This window comes from Schistocerca piceifrons, chromosome 3, assembly GCF_021461385.2.
Source record: "Schistocerca piceifrons isolate TAMUIC-IGC-003096 chromosome 3, iqSchPice1.1, whole genome shotgun sequence".
In the NCBI taxonomy this organism is placed as follows: domain Eukaryota; kingdom Metazoa; phylum Arthropoda; class Insecta; order Orthoptera; family Acrididae; genus Schistocerca; species Schistocerca piceifrons.
The window spans coordinates 108,310,499-108,336,722 of record NC_060140.1 but is presented as its reverse complement, the minus strand read 5'-3'; the positions used below and the strand labels follow the sequence as shown (position 1 = coordinate 108,336,722).

General features: G+C 43.5%; 1 protein-coding gene across 1 annotated transcript in view; it reads left to right on the top strand.

Moving 5' to 3' along the window:
- Window positions 1-26,224, top strand: part of LOC124788309 (15-hydroxyprostaglandin dehydrogenase [NAD(+)]-like) — a 91,422-nt gene that overhangs the window by 8,021 nt on the left and 57,177 nt on the right. The window lies entirely within an intron of this gene.

Genomic DNA, 26,224 nt, shown 5'->3' with positions numbered 1-26,224 from the left:
AGGTCGAAAATTTGCATTACAAATGTGTAGAAACGAAATCCTATAAATATAACAGTGTGCAAAAAATTTTCGGCGGCATTGTGATACATTCACGCATTTACACACATTTTAAAGTACGATTCTTGGTTTCCAACATCCTTTTTCACAAACCAGAGTCCCTAACCACTACTCATTATTCCTTGCTTTATTTCACATATACATATTCATAAACACTTCTTCAATATTTCATCATAATAAATATGTAGCATAATCAAATTCCTCATATAGCATCAGCTTATTGATCATAAACATACCGCAACAGCGTAATACACATCGTCATCATAACATCATAAAACCTCAGCCAAATCTCAAAATCGTCGTAGCTTCCTCCAATAATTTCAAAACCTAAAAAAAATTCTCTGCACATGTCAAAAGTGTCATCTACCTCAAACGTACTTTAAAAATCGTGATCCCATACCAGATACATCATTCAAAGCTCTCATAGTATCACAATGGTTCCGAAAAAATATGAAGAGTTCACGAACTACAGACAAAATACAATTTCATAAGTGTGGAGTTATCCAACTGTGTAATTGCGTAAACATGTGTCACTGATGTAGGAAAAAGAATGTTTGTTTCTCTGTCAAATAATCAGATATCTGTGTAATTCTGTGTTACAGAAATTTGGTACCGATGTGTAAAGTTGTATAAGCAAATACCATATTAGCTAGGGCTCCTTGTGTTTGCCAAACACATGGTACACAAAGTAAGCGTGTACCCCCCTGAGGATTAATGTAATTATACCCTCAGGTGTTACAGATTACAGCAATGGAATGAAATGTATCATGGGAAAACCTCTGTATCTTTGTAATTCAAAATCTTTGAAAATAAATGTTTTAAGTACAAAATTACTCACTCTAATACGTGTACTGTAGCGCTAAACTGTGCGTCTTGTTGTAAGATAATCTCTGTGGAAGTGTCGTAGTTACCGTCCTCTGTAAGCAAAGTTCTGCTGAAATCAATGTACTTACCTCATCATAAACGAAAGTGAAATGCTTTGCATATAGATATCGTAGTTATTACGTACCTTACCGTGATCAAGAAAGTACTATAATGTAACGTATTGTTGTGCTACGAAAAAGGCTGTCTCATTGTAGCTATACCACAAAAGTTACTACTAAAACATGTTTTACTTTCCAGAATAATAGAGAAAAACTGTGCAGATATAAAACAGAAACACCGCAAAAGCAACATTGTAAATTGTCACTCATTAGTAGCATCGTGATAAATACATGTAGCTGTCACATAAACTAACCATTGTGTCATCTGGTATCTCACAGAAAGTACTTTAAATACAGAATGTATTTTCAAGTAAACCAAAATGTTGCATTAAAATCTCATTAGCAGTACCAGTATATGTTCTAAGTATGTAAGCCTGATAGTCGTTACGTAATCGTGCAACTAACAAGCAAGAATGTACACACACAATAACACTATGACGTCTGTTCACTATATCAATGCATTCGTAATTTCTGTTGAAAAATGTTCCCTACGTTCTAGACTGGATAGTTAACTTCAAAACATTGTTGCTTGTTAACAGTTTCTCAGTGTGACAAATTGTACTAGTAGCGTGAAGTGAAAAGTTTTATGACAAAGACTAAGTTAAAAAACAGATTATCTTTCAATAAACGGTTTTACATGTGAAATATGGTGCAATCCTTTACTCTTCTTAGTACACAGAGTTTCAACTTTAACGCAATTATCATGTTGTATACGTCGGTAAAGAATACTGGAATTTTTCTGAAGGTTAGCTTATGTTATTTTCCTCAAGCCGAGCCAGCGCGCGTGGCTGCCTGCGGTGCGAGTCATTGTCTGTCTCTTTGTTGGCGTGCGTCGTTATTAGTATTAGTAGACGTAACTTCTACAAATTCACCTTGTCGAGAGGGTCCTGCCCTGATTGAATCCCAACAGTTCTGATGAAATTCAGGTCTGTCGTTACGATTATATCGTCTGTCGTCATGTCGGTAGCTCCTGTAGTTTCTTTCTTGTCGGTTAAGTGGTGGAGAATTTCTCGCTAAATCATCACTGCACGGTGGACCGTTGCATCTGAAGTTATTCTGACTCCCCTGATAATAATTGTTTTGGTTCCCATATTGCCTGTTTCTATGGTTATCTCTGTCACTTTCATTACTACGGAAATGCGATCTTTCTCCGTACCTATTATTCTGCCAACGGTTGTCATATGGGTGGTGTCTGTTTTGGTCACGATTTGTGTTGTGAGAATAGCCTTGTCGTGTCCAGTTATTTCTGTCATCACGGAATTGTGACGGATGTGACCTGTAATTGTTGTGTTCCTGTTTTCGCGTTCCGCGATTGTCGGTGTCAATTTCTAATTCTTGTAAGAGTCCCTGCAAAGCTTCAATGTCGTCTTTGCAACGTCCTGCCAAAATAATATGTCGTAAATGTTCAGGTAATTTGATTAAGCAAATGCGGATGAGTTCTGAGGGGCTGTATGGGTTTGGCAGGTACTGATTCTTGTGCAACATGTCTTCAAAATATTTCACAAGACTGGAAAATTCAGAATGTTCGAAATGTATCATCATTATGATGCTATGTTTTACTCGGTCTTGTGTAGCTTGAGACCAATATGCTGAGAGGAAGGCATGATAAAATTCTCCTTCACTGTGACAATCATGAATGACTGATCACATTCTTTCAGCTGGTTCATTCTCTAAGTAGCCACACATAAGTTCTAATCTGTGCTCTAATGACCAGATGGGAGGAAAATAATGAGAGAATTGATGGAGCCACGCTTGTGGATGAATGTCGTTGCCAAAATTCTTAAATGTTTTGAATTTACGTGTAGTAATGAACAGCTTATAGTCAAAATCATCGTGTCGGCGAGTAGCATATCAGTCATTGTTACGTCATGTTGGCGGTTCCATCTCAAAATTCGGTGCACCTTGCCAATTTCTTTCATAATTTCCGAAATGCCCTGTGTTATTATTTTGTGGCTTTTCCGTATTTCTAAGTCCCTCTTCCTGTGTTGGAGCGTGAGTGCCCTCTGAAATATGTTATTTTTGTATTACTTGTGCCAACTTATCTTGTACTTTCCGGATTTCTCTTTTGTGTTGCGTATTAATTTGATTCTGATTTTGTTTGAATTTCTTAATTTGTTCATACTCTTCTGTGTCAGTGATGGTTACAGGTCTTGTGTCATTCAGATCATGATCTACCTTAGCAGATAAGTTAGTCAACTGATACGAAAGTTCGGCTACTTTCTCCGATAGTGTATTTATTTCCTCAGTGTATTTTTTTGAACCAAGTTTCAGATTGTCCATTTGTGTTGAAATCGTATCTACTGTGTCCTTTAAGTTTTCCTGAGATTTTGCAAGTTGCGTAAGCAAATCGGTAGATACAACTGAGTCAATTTTAGCTTGCAAGGTCTCATGATTTTCATGAACAATAGTTTGCAGTTCTTTTATGGCTAACTCGTGATTCTGTAATGTATTTTCATGCCGCGAAAAAATAGGTTGGAAATGCTCACAAATTTGTGTTTTTACGTCATTACAGACATTTTGACATTTCGATTCGATTTTATGTAACTCAGTAGTTAAATCTTCACGTGTTTGTTCAAGCGTATGTTCCACTGAGTCTAACTTTTGAAGCTTTTGTTCCATTGTGTCTAACTTTTGAAGCTTTTTCTGTGTTTGTCTCTGACTTTGTTCCATATGTTGCATTAATTGCAATAATAATGTATTAGTGTCTGGAATCTGTTCCTCTATGCTTTTCGGCAGTGCTTTTGCACCGGCAACATTCACATTTTCACAAGCAGAAAATGTGTCTTGACTTATTTGAGAAAACGGTGAGGACGCAAAACCTGAATCTACAGTATTTGCAAGATTGTGTCTTGACATTTCGGATTCCTGAGGCGAGCTGTTGCCGACCGATCGATCGATAATGCTTCCCTGTTCACTAGTTGTTTCACTGCCTACACCATTATTTGCAGCCCACTCCATTTCCCTATGCACAATTACCAAATTACTACTTTGAACATTAGTTAAGTCATTACTCGGCGGCGCTGATAAGATACGCTCGCCTGGAACCGCTCGGCCACTCCGGCCGGCGATGCGACCATCATGATGCTGTAAACCGAACCTGGATTCATCCGAAAAAATGACGTTTTGCCATTCGTGCACCCAGGTTCGTCGTTGAGTACACCATCGCAGGCGTTCATGTCTGTGATGCAGCGTCAAGGGTAACCGCAGCCATGGTCTCCGAGCTGATAGTCCATGCTGCTGCAAACGCCGTCGAACTGTTCGTGCAGATGGTTGTTGTTTTGCAAACGTCTCCATCTGTTGATTCAGGGATCGAGACGTGGCTGCACGATCCGTTACAGCCATGCGGACAAGATGAATGTCATCTCGACTGCTAGTGATACGAGGTCGTTGGGATCCAGCACGGCGTTCCGTATTACCCTCCTGAACCCAGCGATTCCATATCCTTCAATCCGACCTTAATCAAAGTCGGAAACGTGATGGTACGCATTTATCCTCCTTACACGTGGCATTACACAACGGTGCACCAGGCAACGCCAGTCAACTGCTGTTTGCGTATGAGAAATCGATTAGAAACTTTCCTCATGTAAGTACGTTGTAGGTGTCGCCACCGGCGCCAACCTTGTGTGAATGCTGTGAAAAGCTAATCATTTGCATATCTGAGCATCTTCTTCCCGACGGTTAAATTTCGCGTCTGTAGCACGTCATCTTCGTGGTGTAGCAGTTTTAATGGCCAATAGTGTAGTAATTATAGCCTTGTTTACGGCAATATAGTAGCAAATATGTAGTTACTGTTGTGTAGTGTTTCAAAGTACATATAGTCAGTAAAGAAGCGATTTTTGGTGCACTGCAAGAGTACCAACAACGTGGAGAAGAAATTTTCAAGAGACATTTAACACTTAATACGTGTCTCACTCTTATTGCTATAGATGCACGGTACAAAGTATCAAGTATGTGTGTACGGGGTGGGAATGTGGAGAACCCAACGTTGATATTTCCGTCTCCCTAGCTGTAACCTCTACTGCTAAGCATCACTCACTAATGATAGTATTTGAAAAAAAGTAGTTATTGTTCTTATGCAATCAATATTAAGAGTCTTACAGTATTTATGACAGTAACAACAATCCATTAAAACTAGTTTTCTGACTGACGCACAAGGGGACACTCTTGGTTTCTGCCCCTCAAAAAATTTCTTTTCCCGTTCAGGAGACGACTATCCCCAGGTTGGCAACTGCCGCACTACAGGTAACGTAAGACAGCATGACATAAGGAGCATAGCCTGTGAACACTGCGTTACTGTTTTTTGCAGCTAATAATCGGCACGCAGGACGCAACACACGCGCAAACACACAGTTTCAGTTTTGCTTTTTCGATACCTTCTGGCAAGTGCATTCCAATCGAAGCAACCAAACGAATGCACACGTCCAAACGGATACACAATCGGCATGGGAAAAGCACCATAAAACTTAAACTACAGTTATCCTATTAGTATAAGTAAACCGATTTTGTGACATTTACGAGTTCCTAACCAGAAGCGAATTTTATTATATCATCTGTGTGCTTTAATAGTTTAGTTGCTTGAGTTTCTGCCTGTAAATTTAAAATCTAACAGCCACAATTCTCACGTTTTCGTTTGCGTCAGAAAGTAAACTGATTTTGTGACATATTACAAGTTCCTTATCAGGGGCAAATTATTTAGTTTCACCTGAGTGCTTCAGTAGTTAGTTTCTTGATTATCTGCGTATTATTAGACACAGTTCGTGCGTTTTCGGCAGGGTCTACGTTAGAGATGCGCAGCACGTGCCGATAGTCCGTTTATCTGCATAGTTTAGTTTTCCACTGTCTTTGGTGTGGACAGGTGCTGCTACTGTTGTGTGCGGATGCGGGATGCGAGCCAAGTTGGTGACACTTCGCTCTCAGCTTCAGGCTGTGATGGCTTCTGTTACACAGCTTGGGGCTGCAGTGGATGGACACCCGTGTTGTGGGCCAGCCGTGGGAATCCAACGGACGTCCAGCGCGTCAGAGTCCTCCGATCGGTCCTCAACGGTGGCCAACCCAGTTACTGCTCGCACTGAGGCTGACCCCTCACCTGTGGGCGAGTGAAGTTCGGGCCTGGGGCGAAAGACTTCCCAGGCGGCTGCACGTAAGGCCTACCCGGTTTGTCTGACAAACAAGTTCCAGGTGCTGTCTGTGGCTGACACCGTCGCTAAGCCAGATGCTGTCGCCTATCCTGTTTCAGAGGAAACCACTCAGCCTGCAAGATCCGGACAATCGCAGAGGGTGGGACTACTGGTAGTTGGGAGCTCCAACGTTAGGTGCGTTATGGGGCCTCTTAGGGACTTGGCTGACAAGGAGGGTAAGAAAACCAATGTGCACTCCGTGTGCATACTGGGTGGAGTCATTCCAGATGTGGAAGGGGTCCTCCCGGATCCCATGAGAAGTACAGGGTGCAGCCAACTGCAGTTGGTGGCTCACGTTGGTACCAATGATGTCTGTCACTTTGGATCAGAAGAGATTCTCTCTGGTTTCGAGTGGCTAACAGATGTGATAAAGGCTGCCAGTCTTGCTTGCTAGATGAAAGCAGAGCTGACCATCTGCAGCATAGTCGACAGGACCGATTGCGGACCTCTGGTACAGAGCCGACTGGAGGGTCTGAATCAGAGGCTCAGACAGTTCTGCGACCGTGTAGGCTGCAGATTCCTCGACTTTCGCCAAAGGGTGGTTGGATTTCGGGTTCCACTGAATAGGTCAGGTGTCCACAATACGCAGGAGGCGGCTACACGGGTGCAGGGGCTGTGTGGCGTGGACTGGGCGGTTTTTTAGGTTAGAGGGTCTCGGGAAAACACAAGATGGGCTTCAGTCATAAAGCGTGCAGGCTGAACACAGGAAGAACATATATACCGGAACCATAGGTATAACAGTTGTAAATTGTCATAGTTGTGTTGGGAAAATACCAGAGCTCCAAGCGCTAATAGAAAGCACTGATGCGCAAATCGTTATAGGCATTGAAAGCTGGCTAAAGCCGGATATAAGCTCAGCCGAAATTTTTGCGAAGAACATAACGGTGATCCGAAAAGATAGGCTAAACACGGTTGGCGGTGGCGTGTTTGTTGCTGTTAGAAGTAGTTTAACTTGTCGCGAAATTGAAGTAGATACTTCCTGTGAGATAGTATGGGCAGAGGTCATTGTTGGCAACCGAAATAAAATAATCATTGGATCCTTTTACCGACCTCTCAGTTCCGACGATACAGTTGCTGAAAGGTTCAAAGAAAACTTGAGTTTGATTTGAATCACGTACCCGACTCATACGATTATAGTTGGTGGTGACTTTAATTTACCCTCGACATGTTGGCGAAAATTCCGGAGGTACGCATAAAATATCATCCGAACTTGTGCTAAACGCATTCTCTGAAAATTATTTCGAGCAGTTAGCTATGAGCCCACGCGAATAGTAAATGATCGTGAAAACACACTTGACTTCTTAGCAACAAATAATACTGAGTTAATAACCAGCATCAAAAGCGATATAGGGATTAGTGAACACAGGGTTGTCGTAGAGAGATTGGATATTGTAATCCCCAAATCCTCTAAAAATAAGCGAAAACTATACCTATTCAAAAAAGCACATAAAAATTTACTTGACGCCTTCCTGAGAGACAATCTCCACTCATTCCAAATTAATAATATAAGTGAAGACCAGATGTGGCTTAAATTCAAAGAAATAGAATTGGCAGCAATTGAGAGGTTTATACCAAATAAACTAACAAACATCGGAGCTAATTCTCCTTCGTACACAATACGGGTTAGAACACTGTTGCAGAAACAACAAAACAAACATGCCAATTTTAAACCGACGCAAAATCCCCAAGATTGGCGATCCTTTACAGAAGCTCGAAACTTAGCGCGGAGTTCAATGTGAGACGTAACTTTGTCTCGAAACGTGGCAGAAAATGCAGAGAGATTCTGGTCGTATGTGAAGTATGTTAGCGGCAAGAAACAATCAATGCCTTCTCTATGCGATAACAATGGAGATACTATCAAAGACAGTACTGCCAAAGCAGATTTACTAAACACAGCTTTCTGAAATGCCTTCACAAAAGAAGACGAAGTAAATATTCTAGAATTCGAATCGAGAATAGCTGCCAGCATGAGTAACGTAGAAGTAAATATCCGCGATGTCGTGAAGCAACTCAAATCACTTAATAAAAGCAAGTCTTCTGGGCCAGACTGTATACTAATTAGGTTCCTTTCGGAGTATGCTGATGCATTAGCTCCATACTTAACAATCACATACAACCGTTCGTTCGACGAAAGATCCGTACCCAAAGACTGGAAAGTTGCACAGGTCACACCAATATTCAAGAAAGGTAGTAGGAGTAATCCACTAAATTACAGGCCCATATCGTTAACGTCGATATGCAGCAGGATTTTAGAACATATATTGTGTTCGAACATTATGAATTACCTCGAAGAAAACGGAGTATTGGCACACAGTCAACATGGGTTAAGAAAACATCGTTCGTGCGAAACACAACTACCCCTTTATTCACATGAAGTACTGAGTGCTATTGACAAGGGATTTCAGGTCGATTCTGTATTTCTGGATTTCCGGAATGCTTTTGAAACTGTTCCACACAAGCGGCTCGTAATAAATTTGCATGCTTATGGAACATCGTCTCAGTTATGTGACTGGATTTGCGATTTCCTTTCAGAAAGGTCACAGTTCGTAGTAATTGACGGAAAGTCAGCAGTAAAACGGCATTCCCCAAGGTAGTGTTATAGGCCCTTGGCTGTTCGTTACCTATATAAACGATTTGGGAGACAATCTGAGCAGCCGTCTTCGGTTGTTCGCAGATGACGCTGTCGTTTATCGACTAATAAAGTCATCAGAAGATCAAAACAAACTGCAAAACGATTTAGAAGAAGCATCGGAATGGTGCGAAAAGTGGCAGTTCACCCTAAATAACGAAGAGTGTGAGGTCATCCACATGAATGCGAAAAGGAACTCGTTAAACTTCGGTTACACGATAAATCAGTTTAATTTAAAAGCCGTAAATTCGACTAAATACCTAGGTATTACAATTACGAACAACTTAAATTGGAGAGAACACACAGAAAATGTTGTGGGGAAGGCCAACCAAAGGCTGCGTTTTATTGGCGGACACTTAGAAAATATAACAGACCGTAAAGCAGACTGCCTACACTGCTCTTATCCGTCTTCTTTTAGAATACTGCTGCGCGGTGTGGGATCCTTACCAGGTAGGACTGACGGAGTACATCGAAAAAGTTCAAAGAAAGGCAGCACGTTTTGTATTATCGCGAAATATGGGAGAGAGTGTCACAGAAATGATACAGGATTTGGGCTGGAAATCATTAAAAGAAAGGCGTTTTTCGCTGCGGCGGAATGTTCTCACGAAATTCCAATCACCAACTTTCTCCTCCGAATGCGAAAATATTTTGTTGACACCGACCTACATAGGGCGGAACGATCACCACAATAAAATAAGGGAAATCAGAGCTCGTACAGAAAGATATAGGTGTTCATTCTTTCCACGCACTAATACGGGATTGGAATAATAGAGAATTGTGAAGGTGGTTCGATGAACCCTCTGCCAGGCACTTAAATGTGATTCGCAGAGTATCCATGTAAATGTAGATGTAGTAAGAGGCACATTTTTTGGTAAAAATTTTATCCATTATGAATTTGAAACACTGCCACTGTGATGAATAAAGGTTTCTTGAAATTACCGCAACCAGTCAAAATAGTTCAAATGGCTCTGAGCACTATGGGACTTAACTTCTTAGGTCATCAGTCCCCTAGAACTTAGAACTACTTAAACCTAACTAACCTAAGGACATCACACAACACCCAGCCATCACGAGGCAGAGAAAATCCCTGACCCCGCCGGGAATCGAACCCGGGAACCCGGGCGTGGGAAGCGAGAACGCTACCGCACGACCACGAGATGCGGGCGCACCCAGTCGCCTGTCGTTTTGTTCTTCAATTTTTTTATTATTCTATTACCGTTTCGATCGGCTTAGCGATTCATCTTCAGATGGTAGACATACTGTATTAATTGTTTGCAGCAGTGTGGGAGTGATATAACTGTGGCATGATGTATAAACAAAACATGTAAGCACTGAGTGTGGCGAGAATTATTCACATTATGAGATAGATGTTGTTGCTTTACTTACAGTGATTAATGTCTGTTGGTTGGATGGTGGTGCACACAGTATTCTGGAAAACATAATGAATGTTTTCCAGTGACGGTAATTTTACTGCACTTTACACACTTAGCTGCAGGTAACACATTCCACATGCTTTACAAAACGTGAATAAACCGAAGAGTATGGCTAAAGTTACGTCAAAGAGTTGGTATTAAGACAGAGATTCTCTTTCTTCCACGTTACGTAGAGGTGTATGCATACAAACTTGGAGGGGTTGTATATGGTGACTTGATGAAAAAATCTATGATAGGAACCTGTGTCTGGAAACGTCATCCAACGACGCTTCGGAGCGTCAAAGTTATTGGCGATGGCGCCTGTCGCTAGGCAACCCCTTCAGCAGCAAACGTGACTTTGAATGCTGAGGGACCGTAGGCGTGACGTCTCGCAATGTTGTTTGTTATTCAGAGATCCCGACTGATTGACAGGATCCCCAATGGAGAAGATGGAGCTAGCTGCTGTGCAGACAGGCCTTGTCTCCTATGAATGCATTGCTCTGATGCCTCAGTGGATGATGGTTTCAGACACGAATTTCCATCCGCAGTTTCTTTTCCTCTTGGGACCCACTAATTTCTCCAATGTTTTTCTGTATATGGGAGAAAAATAAAGTCCAGATGGAAACTTGTGTCTGAAACTGACGTCCACCAAGACAACACGGCATCGCATTCATAGGAGAGCCTTTCTACGCAGAAGCTTGCTCCATCTCCTCCACTCGGGACCGTGTCAATCAGCTGTAATCACTGAGTAACAGACATCATTTCGAGATGTTCCGTCTACGCTCAGTCAGCGTACGAAGTCACGTTTGCTGTCGAACGGGTAGCCTAGTGGCAGGTGCTGGAACCTATAACATCGACCCTGTGTAGCGCCGTTGGATGACGTTTCCTATCCTCGATTTGTTACTCAAGACACATTTCACAACCCCTCTGGGTTTGTCACAACATTTCTGAGACACCTTTCATCTCCAGTGGTGGCATCTCCCTTACACCCAAGAGAAATCTCCAAAAACCTTGGTTAGAACCCTTGATGGGCACGATTTTTTAAAATAATATGAAATCCTAATGTATGTGTAAGTGTAGTAAGAATAATGTCGTGTGACTAGGGCCTTCCATCGGGTAGACCGTTCGCTGGGTCCAAGTCTTTCGATTTGACGCCACTTCGGCGACTTGCGCGTCGATAGGGATGAAATGATGATGATTAGGACAACACAACACCCAGTCCCACAGCAGAGAAGCAGAGAAAATCTTCGACCCAGCCGGGAATCGAACCCGGGCCCTTAGAATTGACATTCTGTCGCGCTGACCACGCAGCTACCGGGGGCGTACTAGGCGTACTAGGTGGCCATGATTAAAGTGCACCTACTTACAGAGATCAAAGTTCGGCTGTAATTATCGTAGGGCGGCGAAACTTTGTACATATGCTAATGGGTTAATGTGGAACCGATTTACGCTCGAGAGCAAATTAGTTCCAACTGTGGCCAACAGGTGCAACTATGGTGCTGTACACTGTATGGCGATATGACACTCACGCTGTTATTCAAGAATCCATAACGTATGGCTGCCGAGAAGAGATACTGTGCGCTGTTTGTGAAACTGTTTTTCGTAAACTCGTAAACGCAGCAATTACAGTGCTGTATTGAGTGAGTATCGCCAATTGGGAGGTCTTAGGAGAGACACAATGTCATTAGACGGCTTAAAGATGACGATAATAAGAAAACACGGGTGAGCTTGGTGTGGCACATGAAGGCGACCATTCCCGCTGGAAGTTATTGATGAGGTTACTGTTGCTGTAACTGACCATGCAGCATGTGCCCTGGGTAGCGCTAGTGCTCGGGCAGTGTCACGAGAATTGTCCATCCCATGGTTAACAGTACGGAAAGTTTTGGGACCTGTTTTACGCTGGTACCCGGACAAGACCCCGACGCTGCAAAAACTGAAACCTCGTGATCTGCAGCAACATTCTGAATTTGCTCTTCGGTTTCTGGCGTGGGTCGACATTGATAATATGTGCCCAGGCAATGTTCTATGGTGTGACGAGACACATTTTACACTACAGTATGCACCGAATATACTACTGTCGAATTCTGGGTGTAGTAAAACCGCTTGTTGTGCTCGAATTGCCACTGCACTGACAGTGTGGTGTGTATTCACAAGCAGCTGCATTCTCGGCGCGTTCATGGTTAAAGAAAGAGGAAACACCCAGAGGGCCTGTCAGGCTTAGCGTGACGTCAGAACGTTATCGAGAGCTGCTTGTACAGCGCGTGATTCCTGCTTTGGAAGAGCGCAACTGTGTGGAAATCACTGTTTTCATGCCAGGTGGGGCGACATCTCAGGTGGCTCGTCCAGTGAAAGTGTGGTGTCACCGCCAGACACCACACTTGCTAGGTGGTAGCCTTTAAATTGGCCGCGGTCCGGTAGTATACGTCGGACCCGCGTGTCGCCACTGTCAGTGATTGCAGACCGAGCGCCACCACACGGCAGGTCTGAAGAGACGTCCTAGCACTCGACCCAGTTGTACAGCCGACTTTGCTAGCGATGCTACACTGACCAATACGCTCTCATTTGCCGAGACGATAGTTAGCATAGCCTTCAGCTACGTCATTTGCTACGACCTAGCAAGGCGCCATTACCAGTTTATATTGAGATTATCATTCATGTATCAACAAGAGCGATGTTCTCCAAGTATGGATTAAAGTTAAGTATTACATCAACTACGTACTTTATTTGCTACTATTAATTCCCTAACTGTTCCAGACCTCACGCCAATCTGCGTGAGCTTAAAAGCGTGCATTTCGGCCTCCTCTAGCAAGACGGTGTTGGCTCTTCTGCCAACACAACAGAAAGATCTGCTTAATGGAACATACCACAAATGTGTTACCTCCAGAGGTTTTCTGCATGTATGGTGTCCAAGGTCACCTGAAATGAATCCATGTGACATTTTGCTACAGGGATACCTAAAAAAAAGGGACACTGACTTCAAGACAAGTACACGGCAATTCGTTGTTCATATTCTACCGGAACTGCTCCGAGCGACAACTCTTCACGTCCTTTTCTGAATGCAACATCTGAATGCGTCTCCAGTGATGATATTGAACAAACTGTTTAAGCAGCAGTTAATACACTACTGGCCATTAAAATTGCTACACCAAGAAGAAATGCAGATGATAAAGGGGTATTCATTGGACAAATATATTATACTAGAACTGACATGTGATTACATTTTCACGCAATTTGGGTGCATAGATCCCGAGAAATCAGTACCCAGAACAACTAACTCTGGATGTAATAACGGCCTTGATACGTCTGGGCATTGAGTCAAAGAGAGCTTGGATGGCGTGTACAGGTACAGCTGCCCATGCAGCTTCAACACGATACCACAGTTCATCAAGAGTAGTGACTGGCGTATTGTGATGAGCCAGTTGCTCGGCCACCATTGATCAGACGTTTTCAGTTAGTGAGGCATCTGGAGAATGTGCTGGCCAGGGCAGCAGTCGAACATTTTCTGTATCCAGAAAGGCCCGTACAGGACCTGCAACATGCGGTCGTGTATTATCCTGCTGAAATTTAGGGTTTCTCAGGGGTCGAATGAAGGGTAGAGCCACGGGTCGTAACACATCTGAATGTAACGTCCCGTGTTGAAAGTGCCGTCAATGCGAACAAGAGGTGACCGAGACGTGTAACGAATAGCACCCCATACCACCACGCCGGGTGATTCGCCAGTATGGCGATGACGAATACACGCTTCCAATGTGCGTTCACCGCCATGTCGCCAAACTCGGATGCGACCATCACGATGCTGTAAACCGAACCTGGAGTCATCCGAAAAAATTACGTTTTGCCATTCGTGCACCCAGGTTCGTCGTTGAGTACACCATCGCAGGCGCTCCTGTCTGTGATGCAGCGTCAAGGGTAACTGCAGCCATGGTCTCCGAGTTGATAGTCCATGCTGCTGCAAACGCCGTCGAACTGTTCGTGCAGATCGTTGTTGTCTTGCAAACGTCCCCATCTGTTAACTCAGGGATCGAGACGTGGCTGCACGATCCGTTACAGCCATGCGGATAAGATGCCTGTCATCTCGACTGCTAGTCATATGAGGCCGTTGGGATCCAGCATGGGGTTCCGTATTACCTTCCTGAACCACCTATTCCTTATTCTGCTAACAGTCAAGCAGCAATGTCGCAATACGATAAACCGCAATCGCGATAGGCTACAAGCCTACCTTTATTAAAGTAGGAAGCGTGATGGTACGCATTTCTCCTCCTTACACGAGGCATCACAACAACGTTTCACCAGGCAACGCAGGTCAACTGTTGTTTGTGTATGAGAAATCGGTTGGAAACTTTCCTCATGTCAGCAAGTTGTAGGTGTCGCCACCGGCGCCAGCCTTGTGTGAATGCTCTGAAAAGCTAATCATTTGCGTATCAGAGTATCTTCTTCGTGTCGGTTGAATTTCTCGTCTGTATCACGTCATCTTCGTGGTGTAGCAATTTTAACGGCCAGTAGTGTCTTTTTCGCTTGTTTGATCTATTCTGCCCTCGTCCCGTTCCTAATCCATTACACATGGAGACATTTCTGAATTTCCTCGTTGCATTCATAGCGGCACATTTGCGCCATTCTTTCCAGAGTAAATCTGCTCCGCATTAACGAAATGGAATATCTACCAAGTTTCGCTTCCATATGATAATTATAATCCACACTGAACCTCTGTAAGTAGCCGAACTTTAATTATGATCAACCAGTATTTGTTTATGTATATATACAATAAAGCCAGTGACCCTCGAGATGTGCGGCTTGTCTACACGCTGCCAGGCGCATGCGATTGAACGTGATGACGAGATTGACGCTTGAAATCTGTTTTGTATTTACTGGATTTATAACAATATCAGTTGTACCACGAGAATTTTGTTTCTGCAGTTGCCATCACACTGCATTCGCTGACACTTTTCTGTAGATGAATATTAAGCACAGCGGTCGGTTCGGGTTGGTTTCTTGTATTTGGATGAGAAGTTATCTAACCATCGCTGTACGCTGTACTGGCGTTAGATGTAGTAGATTTAGACACCGGTCATGGAGCAACTTTCGCTTTGGGCACGTGAAGCAGGTGAGCACAAATTATGTCTGATTACGTATCAACAACACTTGCAGTGCCGTCGACGCCTGACGAGTAAGTACGTCTCGGGGACAGAAACCCATTCCTGTAGCCCGATGTCACGCTGCCTGCGAGCTGCACTCGTGGCAGAGTGTGTTCCTCAAACACTGTTCCCACAAGACCGTCCACGTCCGTCGAGCACCTTACCAAAGTAGGCCGCACGTGTTTGGACGTGAAGCGTTCGCTCCTTAGAAGGCACTCGACTGCGTCCACAGTGACTAGGGTCATTCGAAAAACGTCGTCTTTGTTTTCCGTTCGTCATATCGTGATGTAGACACAAGCCTCGGGTGACGTTCGTCTTTTCTTGTGCTCACTGACCAAAACTAAGCAGCACACGTATGTTCCTCATATCTCGACGATTTACGCTTAAAACATTTCATGCCATTGCTCGTCCAATGCTTAGATTCCATGGATCCATTCTTTTCAGTTCAGTGCATGTGATTCATTATAGAAAAATGACTCTCTCCATCGATCTACGTTTATACTCCGCAAGCCATCTTAAGTGTATGGCGGCGGGTACTTTATGTTCCAGTAACACTTCTCTCCTTTCCTGTTCCAGTCGTGAATGGTTCGAGGGAAGACGATTGCTGGTAAACCTCAGTGTGAGCTCCAATCTCTCTGATTTTACCCTTCACGCTCATGATCCCTTCGCCACAGGGGGGAAGCAGTATATTGGTTTTCTCTTCTAGGAACATACGCTCTTGAAACTTGAAGAGCAAAACAGAGGGTGATGCAGAATGCCCCTCTCACTGCGTCTGCCGCTGGAGTTGCTGAGAATCACCATGATTCTTTGGAGTTTACGAAATGAAACTGTAACAAAACGCGCTAGGTCTTTTTTACGTGTTCTGAAAATTTGTCATCCTCTAGCACTCAGCTAGGGTACGCCCGAAGTTACTTTTACGTCTGAAGATTTCTCTACATTCAGAATGACATGTTGCTTTCTGTTTGCTAGAAGTCCTTCAGTCCAACCACACCCTTGACCGATATTCCAGACTCTCGTATTTCGTTCATTATGCGGCAGTGCGGAAGTGTACTGCACGCCAGGTCCAGCGGCCTTTCCTACATTGAACTACTTCCGTTCCTTTTTTCCCCATGGTCACTTATTTCGATATTTCCTACTTTGAGATTCCAGTACGACCTTCCTCAATAAAACCGATCTGGAGAAAAAAAGTTTATAACTTCGGCCTCCTCCGTGTTATCCTTCGTGCAATTACAGTCATAGACTGTCTTGACGAGGGGCTTCGACACGTTTACTGGTTTAACGTAAGACCAGACAGGTGTTCGACGAAGGCAGGGGAACAGTGCACAGTCTTCGTTGGACCGGAACAATGCATTTATCAAACAGGCTGCCACGAGAACAATATTTTCTTTCATTTAAAAATTCTAAATTATGTTCTCTGGTCACTTCTGTTATTATTACTATTATTATGCAGTATTCTGCGTAGTGGCAGGTCCATGTCTCAGTACGGAGAATTTCTGATTCCACTGTTCCCTGTCTTCAGCTTCTTCCTTCAGTCTGTTGTATCTCCTTGCATATTTCATGTCGTCCAGATGTTGAATTCTTCTTCTTCCTCGTCCTGCGGTTCCTCTGAGTTTCCCTTCGATGACATCATGTATGAGTCCCTCGTGTCTAAGTACATGTCCAATCCATTTGGCCTTTCTCTGAAGAATTGTACGCATAATACTCGTACTTCTCTTCTCTCGTACTCTTCGCAGTACATCGTCATTTTTATGCGATCTGTCCACTTGATCTTTTCCAGTCTCCTCCAGCACCACATTTCAAAGCTCTCTATGTATTTTTTCTCCTTCTTTCTCATGGTCCATGTCTCTGCTCCATACAGTACAAAGCTCCAAATGTAGCACTTTATCAGTTTTTTCCTCAATGCCAAATTCAACTTGCTGGTCAGCAGGGTCCTCTTCTTGTTGAAAGCAGCTTTGGCCATGGCGATTCTTGCTCGGATTTCGTTGGTGCAGTGGGCATCCTTTGTGATAAAACTTCCCAGGTACTTCAACTGATTCACATTTTCCAGTTACCGATTGTCAACAGTTACGTTCAAGTGTTTCTCACGTTTTGATATGCGCATCACTTTCTATTTTTCGATGTTGATTTCCATGCCGCATTTTCTTCCCGTTTCCACCAAAATGTTCATCATGTGTTGCAGCTGTCTCTGATTTTTGGCGAGCACTACCTGGTCGTCTGCATACTTGATAGTGTTGATGAGACGTCCTCCTACTTTGAAGTTTCCGCATCCTTTCAGCGCTTCTCTCGCCAGCATTTCTCCATACAGCTTGAAGAGACTTGGCGACAGACAACATCCTTGTCTCAATCCCCTTCCTATATCCACACTGTTCGTTTCTCCATAGTTCAGTCGTACCTCTACCCCTTGTCCCAGGTACAAGTTCCTTATAAGTCTCCGATCTCTCCAGTTGATTCCTATTTCCTTAAGGATGTTCATCAATATATTCCAATTGACTCTGTCGAAGGCCTTCTGCCAGTCTATAAAACAAGCGCAAACTTCTTCGTTAACGGCCAAAACTCTCTCTGACAATATCCTCTGTTACTCTTCCGTATGAACATATACAGTTCCAGAAGGGAATACACGAGCTTCTTCGAGGTCTTGTGTTATGGGGAAGTACGTTGCAACGCTCTCGCTGCTGAAAGGATGTACAGGGAACGACTTCCTAGCATGCATCGTCCGTCACGACGAGTGTATATTTCTCTCGATCGACGAATGCGGGAGATTGGTTCACTGGAAAGAAGAAACGAGCGACCTGGCAACATGAAGATCGATGGCACACCCGATTTTAAAGAGGGGGTGCTGTAACGTGTTGCAGAGGATCCCACTACCAGTATTCGTCGTATTGCACGTGAAATGGGTGCTGCACACGCTACCGTGTGGCGAGTACTCCACGAACAACAACGCAACTCATGCGACCACAACGAGTTCATGTAATGCTTGTAACTGACTTTGCACCAAGGGTCGCATGGTGTCAGTGGTTGCTCCAACAATGGATTGATCGACCAGATTACGTATAGATAGTGCTGTTTCCTGATGAGGCCTCATTTTATCGAGATGGTATTTCGAACAGCAGGAATAGCACTGTATGGGATGAGGAAAATCCTCAAGCTTTGGTAGAGTCACACCATCAGGTACGTTTTGCTGTCAATGTGTGAGCCGGCATTGTAGGTGACAGTATCATTGGGCGATATCTTGGCCGTCTGAATGGTCACTGTACTTGTGAGGTTCGTGCAAAGATCTCTACCCGAGCTGTTGGAGAACGTACCCTTGACTGTTCGTGAGAGGATGCGGATACAACATGACGCTGCATCGAACCACTTCAGTGTGAATGTCCGCAACCATCTGAATGCTGTGTTTCCTGGCCACTGGATTGGAAGGGCAGGTCCTGTTCCATGGCCGGTGAGGTCACCTGAGCTGAATCCCCTTGATTATTTCCTATGAGATATCTCAAGTCACTTGTGCATGGGAGCCCAATGGATATTTGTCAGGGTGCGTCAGAATCTTTCTCTTCTTGATACATCTACATTCATATTCCTTAAGCCACAGTTCGGCGCACGGCGGAGGGTACTTTGCCTCGCTACCAGTCGTTTCCTTTCTTGTTCCACTCGCAAACAGCGCGAGGGAGAAACGACTGTGTACTCCCTTATGCCTCAATACGACCCCTAATTTGTCATATCACCTCTTCGGGTCCTTACGCGAAATGTAGGTTGGCGGTAACAGAAACTTTTTGCAATCAGCTGCAAATGCCCGTAGTCTAAAGTTTCTGGACAGTGTTGCGCGAAAAGTAGCTCGTCTTCTTTCTAGGGATTCACGTTTCACGCCACGAAGCAGTTCCGTTAATACTCGCCTGTTGATCGAATCTACCTGTCACAATTCTAGCAGCTCGCCTCTGAATTTCTTCGATGTATTCCTTTAATTCGACCTGATGGACGCCTTCGGTCCCTTAAAAAAAGGTCTTGAACTGTTGGCGATTCTTGTCGGACGAGGATGTGCTGTATGCGCTTGACACAGCAGAACACTGTTTTTACCAGGTGGGTCTCCTCAACCTGGTTCGTCGCTGGGACGATTGCCCAGTTCTGATGACGATTTTGCCTGACTGGCTTGCAGATTTTCGACTGTACGGCCTCTGAACGGAAACTTTTTATGGTCCTTTATACAGTCTGAACTAGGTAAACCATAACAACTAAAATGCGTTCCGCAAGGGTTCGTAATGGTGCGTTGTCTTTTTGCACATTATTTAGTGAATGAAGTTAGTAGCATAAAAGCGGCCAACTTTGTGACACTTTTAGTACTTCCGATAACGTAAGCCTATACAAACATGTACTGCGACACTTAACTACAGCACACATCTACATCTACATCTACATCTGACCTGCCCGGCTAGCCGTACGGTTTAACGAACTGCTTCCCGAGCGGAAGGCGTGCCGGTCCCCGGCACGAATCCGCGCGGCGGATTAGTGTCGAGGTCCGGTGTGCCGGCCAGCCTGTGGATGGGTTTTAAGGCCGTTTTCCATCTGCCTCCGCGAATGCGGGCTGGTTCCCCTTATTCCGCCTCAGTTACACTATGTCGGCGATTGCTGCGCAAACACTCTCTCCACGTACGCGTATATCATAATTACCCTACCACGCAAACATAGGGGTTACACTCGTCTGGAATGAGATGTTTTCCCGGGGGGGGGGGGGGGGGTCCACTGCGGGCCGAACCGCACAATAACCCTGGGTTCGGTGTGGGGCGGCGGTGGGGTGGGTGGACTGCTGTAGCCTGTTGTGGGGCTGTCTACCACTGAGGGCTACGGTGGGGACGAAGCCTCTCCGTCGTTTCTAGGTCCCCAGTTCAATACATACATACATCTACATCTACGTGATCACTGTGCTATTTATAATAAAGTGCCTGGCACAGGGTTCAATGAACCACCTTCAAACTGTCTCTCTACCGTTCCACTCTCGAACGGCGTGCGGGAAAAAGAAGCACTTAAATTTTTCTGTGCGAACCCTGATTTCTCTTAGTTTATCGTGATGACAATTTCTCCTTATGTAGGTGGATGCCAACAGAATGTTTTCTCAATCGGAGGAGAAAACTGGAGATCGAAATTTCATGAGAAGATCACGTCGCAACGAAAAACGCCTTTGTTTTAATGATTGCCACTCCAATTCACGTATCATGTCTGTGGCACTATATCCCTTATTTCTCGATAATACGAAACGAGCTGCCCTTCTTTGTACTTTTTCGATGTCATCCGTCAGTCCCACCTGATGCGGTTCCCCACCGCAGAGCAGGACTCCAGAATAGGGCGGACAAGCGTGGTGTAAACAGTCTCTTTAGTGGACCTATTGCACCTTCTAAGTGTTCTACCAATGAATCGCAGTCTTTGGTTCGCTCTACCCACAACATTACATATGTGATCGTTCCAGTTTAGGTTATTTGTAATTGTAATCCCTAAGTACTTAGTTGAATTTACAGCCTTCAGATTTGTGTGACGTACCGCGTAATCGAAATTTAGCGGATTTCCTTTAGTACTCATGTGAATAACTTCACACTTTTCCTTATTCAGTGTCAACTGCCACTTTTCAACACTATACAAATATCTCATCTAAATCATTTTGCAATTCGTTTTGGTCATCTGATGACTTTAGAAGACGGTAAATGAATCATCTGCAAACAATGTAAGACGGCTACTGAGATTGTGTGCTACGTCGTTAATATAGATCAGGAACAAGAGAGGGCCTATAACACTTCCTTGGGGAACGCCGGATATTATTTCTGTTTTACTCGATGACTTTCCGTGTATCACTACGAACTGTGACCTTTCTGACAGGAAATCCCGAATGCAGTCGCACAACTGAGGCGATATTCCATAGGCATCCGCTTGGTTAGAAGACGCTTTTGAGGAACGGTGTCGAAAGCCTTCTGAAAATCTAAAAATATGGAATTAATTTGACCTCCCCTGTCGTTAGCACTCATTACTTCATGAGTATAAAGAGCTAGTTGAGTTTCGCAAGAACGGTATTTTCTGAATCCGTGCTGAGTAAGTGCATAATCACGTCGGCAACCCTTTCACACGAATCAGTTGAGTACAAATGACGACTCCGCTAGTGCAGTACCCTTTTAGGACTTGTTTACCCGATAGTACTGCCCTTTATGTATGTGCTTATCGCTGTACCAAGTTTATTGCCTCAGTGCAGTTCAGACTGTTACACATTGAGCGGTATTTGAGAAAAAGCGTAACACATTCAGTAGAACACTCTGAGCATTTGTTTATTGTATTTAGAAACGAATTTATAATGCGTAACAAAACGTTGTCTTTTTTGCTGAACCATTCACAAATATCGCTAATTTTATTAATCAGACTGGTTTTCTACAATTTCAACTGTCACACTTGTTTCTGCTGCTTGCTTTCACAAAGTTAGCCCTGTAATCTACGGAAATAGCTGCTTTCGCTTTCCGGTGGGTGAAGATAATGTGTGTAAAATTTAACTGTCATACAGAAGGCCTGCAAGGTTAACTCACTTGTATCACCCTATCCGAGTTAATCATGTCATCAAATTTATCGACCGAACCAAAAAATTTCCAAGAAATCTACAAACACGTTTTCCCACCCGCAAACAAAATGACTTTGTGGCCAGCTCAGGTGCAATGAACGTGCTTTTAGCTTCCATGGCACTAATGGCAACACTCTGTGAGAACACACTGCAGCTGACCAATATGTTGCATGTTGACCAGAGTGTCCACCCAAGCTATAAAAATGTATGTACGAGGTGCGGCTAGAAAAAAACCGGACTAACGCTGGAAAAAACATTTATTTACAATTATTTACAATTTCATGTTATCTCCTTCAATGTACTCTCCTCCTCGGTCTCTACACCGCTCCATACGAATTTTCCACTGTTCATAGCAATGCTGCAGATCATTTTCGGTAAGTCCATACATTACTTCCGTCGCTTTTTCTTTTACTGCTTCAACAGTCTCAAATCTAGTTCCTTTCAAAGCTGACTTGACTTTAGGAAAAAGAAAAAAAGTCACAGGGGGCCAAATCAGGTGAGTAGGGTGGATGATCTAAGATGGGAATGTTGTGTTTTGCCAAAAACGTCTTCACTGACAACGCACTGTGAGCTGGGGCATTGTCTTGGTGAAGGATCCATGACTTTTTTCTCCACAAATCGTTCCGTTTTCTCCGTACTCGCTCACGTAGGGTAGCCAGGACGCTAATGTAGTAATGCCGATTCACTGTTTGTCCCTCTGGTACCCAATCAATGTGCACAATCCCTTTGATGTCAAAAAAAACAATCATCATTGCCTTGAATTTAGATTTTGACATTCGTGCTTTTTTTTGTCGTGGAGAACCAGGAGTTTTCCAATGCATCGATTGGCGTTTAGTTTCGGGATCGTAAGTAAAAAACCACGATTCATCGCAAGTAATAACATTTTGTAAGAAGGTGGGATCACTTTCAATGTTTTCCAGGATGTCAGAACAAATCATTCTTCGGCGTTACTTCTGTTCAATTGTGAGACACTTTGGAACCATTTTTGAACACACTTTGTTCATGTTGAAACTTTCATGAAGAATCTGCCTAACACTTTCCTTGTCAACCCCTGTTAACTCAGACACTGCTCTGATTGTTAAACGGCCATCTTGTCGAACAAGTTTACCGATTTTTTCAATGTTTGCATCAGTTTTTGCTGACAATGGTCTGCCAGTGCGAGTGTCATCACTGGTGTCTTCGCGGCCATCTTTAAATCGTTTAAACCACTCAAACACTTGTGTTCGCGATAAACAATCATCGCCGTACACTTGTTGTAACATTACAAACGTTTCACTTGCAGATTTTCCTAGTTTGAAACCAAATTTGATGTTAACACGCTGTTCTTTCTGTACACTCAACATTTTCCGACGCACAGACAAAACGTCAACTACTTAAAACAGACGCCACGGGCAGACTGAGTGCAGGAGGCAGATGAAACTCGAGCAGAGGGCGGAGCGAGAGTCACGTGACAGGCCACGCGACTTTCAGCCTTATTGCATTCGTTTTATTGTTTCACCAGTACTAGTCCGGTTTTTTTCTAGCCACACCTCGTATGTACTTGTGTACGTTTAATATCTCCTCCTAAACCACTGGACCGATTTCAGCCAAGCCTGGTACGCATAAGTCAACAACCGCTGTGGGGTAGGAACAACCTGATTATGTGAGTTTAGCAGGTATGAGATCATAAGCAGCCAGATGCGCGAAAATAAACTGCGTGACGCGTGAAGTTGAAATACGTTTATTCAGTACTACTAAGAGTCTCCTACAAATGAATCAGCTTAAGGAAATCCCAGACACCTGGCAGCTCTTTTGACAGTTTCCAACTGCGAAGCGCAACAGTCTGTAGACGACGAAAATGGACGTCTATGGAGCTACGAAGAAGTGTAGCCGTAGAGACGTTACAGAGACGTTACTGACACGCGAAGCAGCTGCGCCCATCGTACAGAAAGTATTTCATAATTTAAAAGGTGGTTTCACGAACAGATGGAAATGAATTTTGTGCGATAGAACACTACAAACACAGTTCACTTTTTTGTTTTCGCCTCTAATAGAAATACACGACGAATGCCGGGAATGTCAGCTACTATAGTTTAACAATTGAAACTTCCCCTTTGGAAAACTGTGCATTATTGTGCTGGTAAACCTCTTAGGTTATTTGATACAAAGACAGCTGAGTTACACTGAACGTACTCAGACACTTCTCTCTTTACTTATTCTGATCATCACTAAACTGACACTCAATATTTTTAGCGCAACGCAATCTGACTTTCAATAATCCCCACAAAAGAATGGCCCTGACTAACAATAACCTATACCTTTCATGAATCACTTACCTCACAAAAATCTTCGTTACTCGAACTACTGCAATACAGCGAGCTCCAATACTGCCAGCTAAATAAAAGATCTAACTACTGAAGTCACTAACTACTGATAGCCATAGTTAGCAAATGAAAGATTTTGATAGAGAACAAACAATGTATTTACCTTAATAGTGTTCAAAAGTCATCATATATATATCAGTTCATGACATCAAGTCTTACAAATTTCGTTTTCTGACGGACACACGTCCAGGTCATCCACTCTTAAAATTCTGCCATCTCTCTCCCCACATCCACCACTGCTGACCGCTGACCTCCAACTGCGCAACGCTACGCGCTGTTCACATCCAACTGCCCAACACTACATTAGTGAATATTCCACCAATGAGTCCAACCAGCCACAGACTGCACACAGCACAGTCAGTGATTTTAGTACAGAGCGCTACGTTTCGTTACCAAGATAAAAACCTAAACAGCCTACTTACAGAATAAAAAGCAAAGTGTGCTATTGTCTCAAAGTAACAATTCAGTCATAAAGTTGCCCAGCTTTCTGCGCCGGCCGCTGTGGATGAGCGATTCTAGACGCTTCAGTCCGAAACCGCGATGCTGCTACGGTCGCAGGTTCGAATCGTGCCTCGAGCATGGATGTGTGTGATGTCCTTAGGTTACTTAGGTTTAGGCAGTTCTAAGTTCTAGGGGACTGATGACCTCAGATGTTAAGTCCCATACTGCTTAGAGCCATTTGAACCAGCTTTCTGCAACTCATTTTACATACATCGTGAAGCCATGACATAGTTCCTTAGAACTTCATAATGCGGGCAACCACAACCGTTAAATTGCTTAATGAATGGAAGTAAAATGAACCGCAAGACAACTGCAACTAGCGAATACTTTAAAAAGTTTCATTATGTGACCATCCTCCGCAACAAGCATATAAATACTTGTTTTGTAAATAAAACTGTCTTTCCTGCTGCTAGTTACTTTATTTATCCCATACGCGTTTCGCCTTCTCCTGTTCTAAGGCATCTTCAGTGGGATCTATAACGATACAGTTTTTCTAGTTATAGATTATCAAATAGTTCACTTCGCGATTTTTTGTAAAAAAAAAGTAATTACTTACAATTTGCTGATCTGCGTTTCCTCACGTCTGGTCTGGAGGTCGCACTACCACTTTTATCACTGCCATATAATCACGTGTTCTCGCCTTCTACACACTGTTCACCATGTTTCTTACTCTTTTTTGTGGTGGGCTATTGTTCTTTTGTCACTCGATACAACTATTTGCGACTCCATTACGTGTTTCATCTTCTTTGGTATGTTTACCTATTTGTTGCCAACCTAACGAAGTGTATGTTCGATACTAACTTCTATTTATGATGTTCATACCGTGTGTGTGTGTGTGTGTGTGTGTGTGTGTGTGTGTGTGTGTGTGTGTGTATGAGTGAGAGAGAGAGGGGGATAGAGCCGACGTTCTTTTCTTTTTATTGTCACAACCGGTTTCCCTGAATTAAAACAACATCGTCAGTTGAATTACATAGGAAGGGAAAAATCCCATTTAATACATATGGTCAAAATACTATGATAATCTTTTTAATAAATTTTAACATGTCAAAAACTATGTCAATATGTTGCGGTTTTAATTTGTGTTTCCTTCATTTCATCGATTCCGTATGGTACGATGATCGACTTGTTGCTCAATCAGCCCTACGGTCTTGACTTTTTTTAATAATGGTGTTCGGTTGAGTGAAGGGGAGAGGGTGTCAGAAAGCGTAGGTGGAGGGGCGGGGTTAGTCATTTAACTCGGTGTAGGGCCCCAATTTTGATGTTTCCTTATTTATGTCATTCGGTTTCACTCATTGTATTTATAAATAGTTTTTTCTCCTAGAGTGCCATCACATTATTCAGACGATGTCGCGCTTTATTTATTTTGACGACTTCTCCTCTTCAGTGGTTCGAT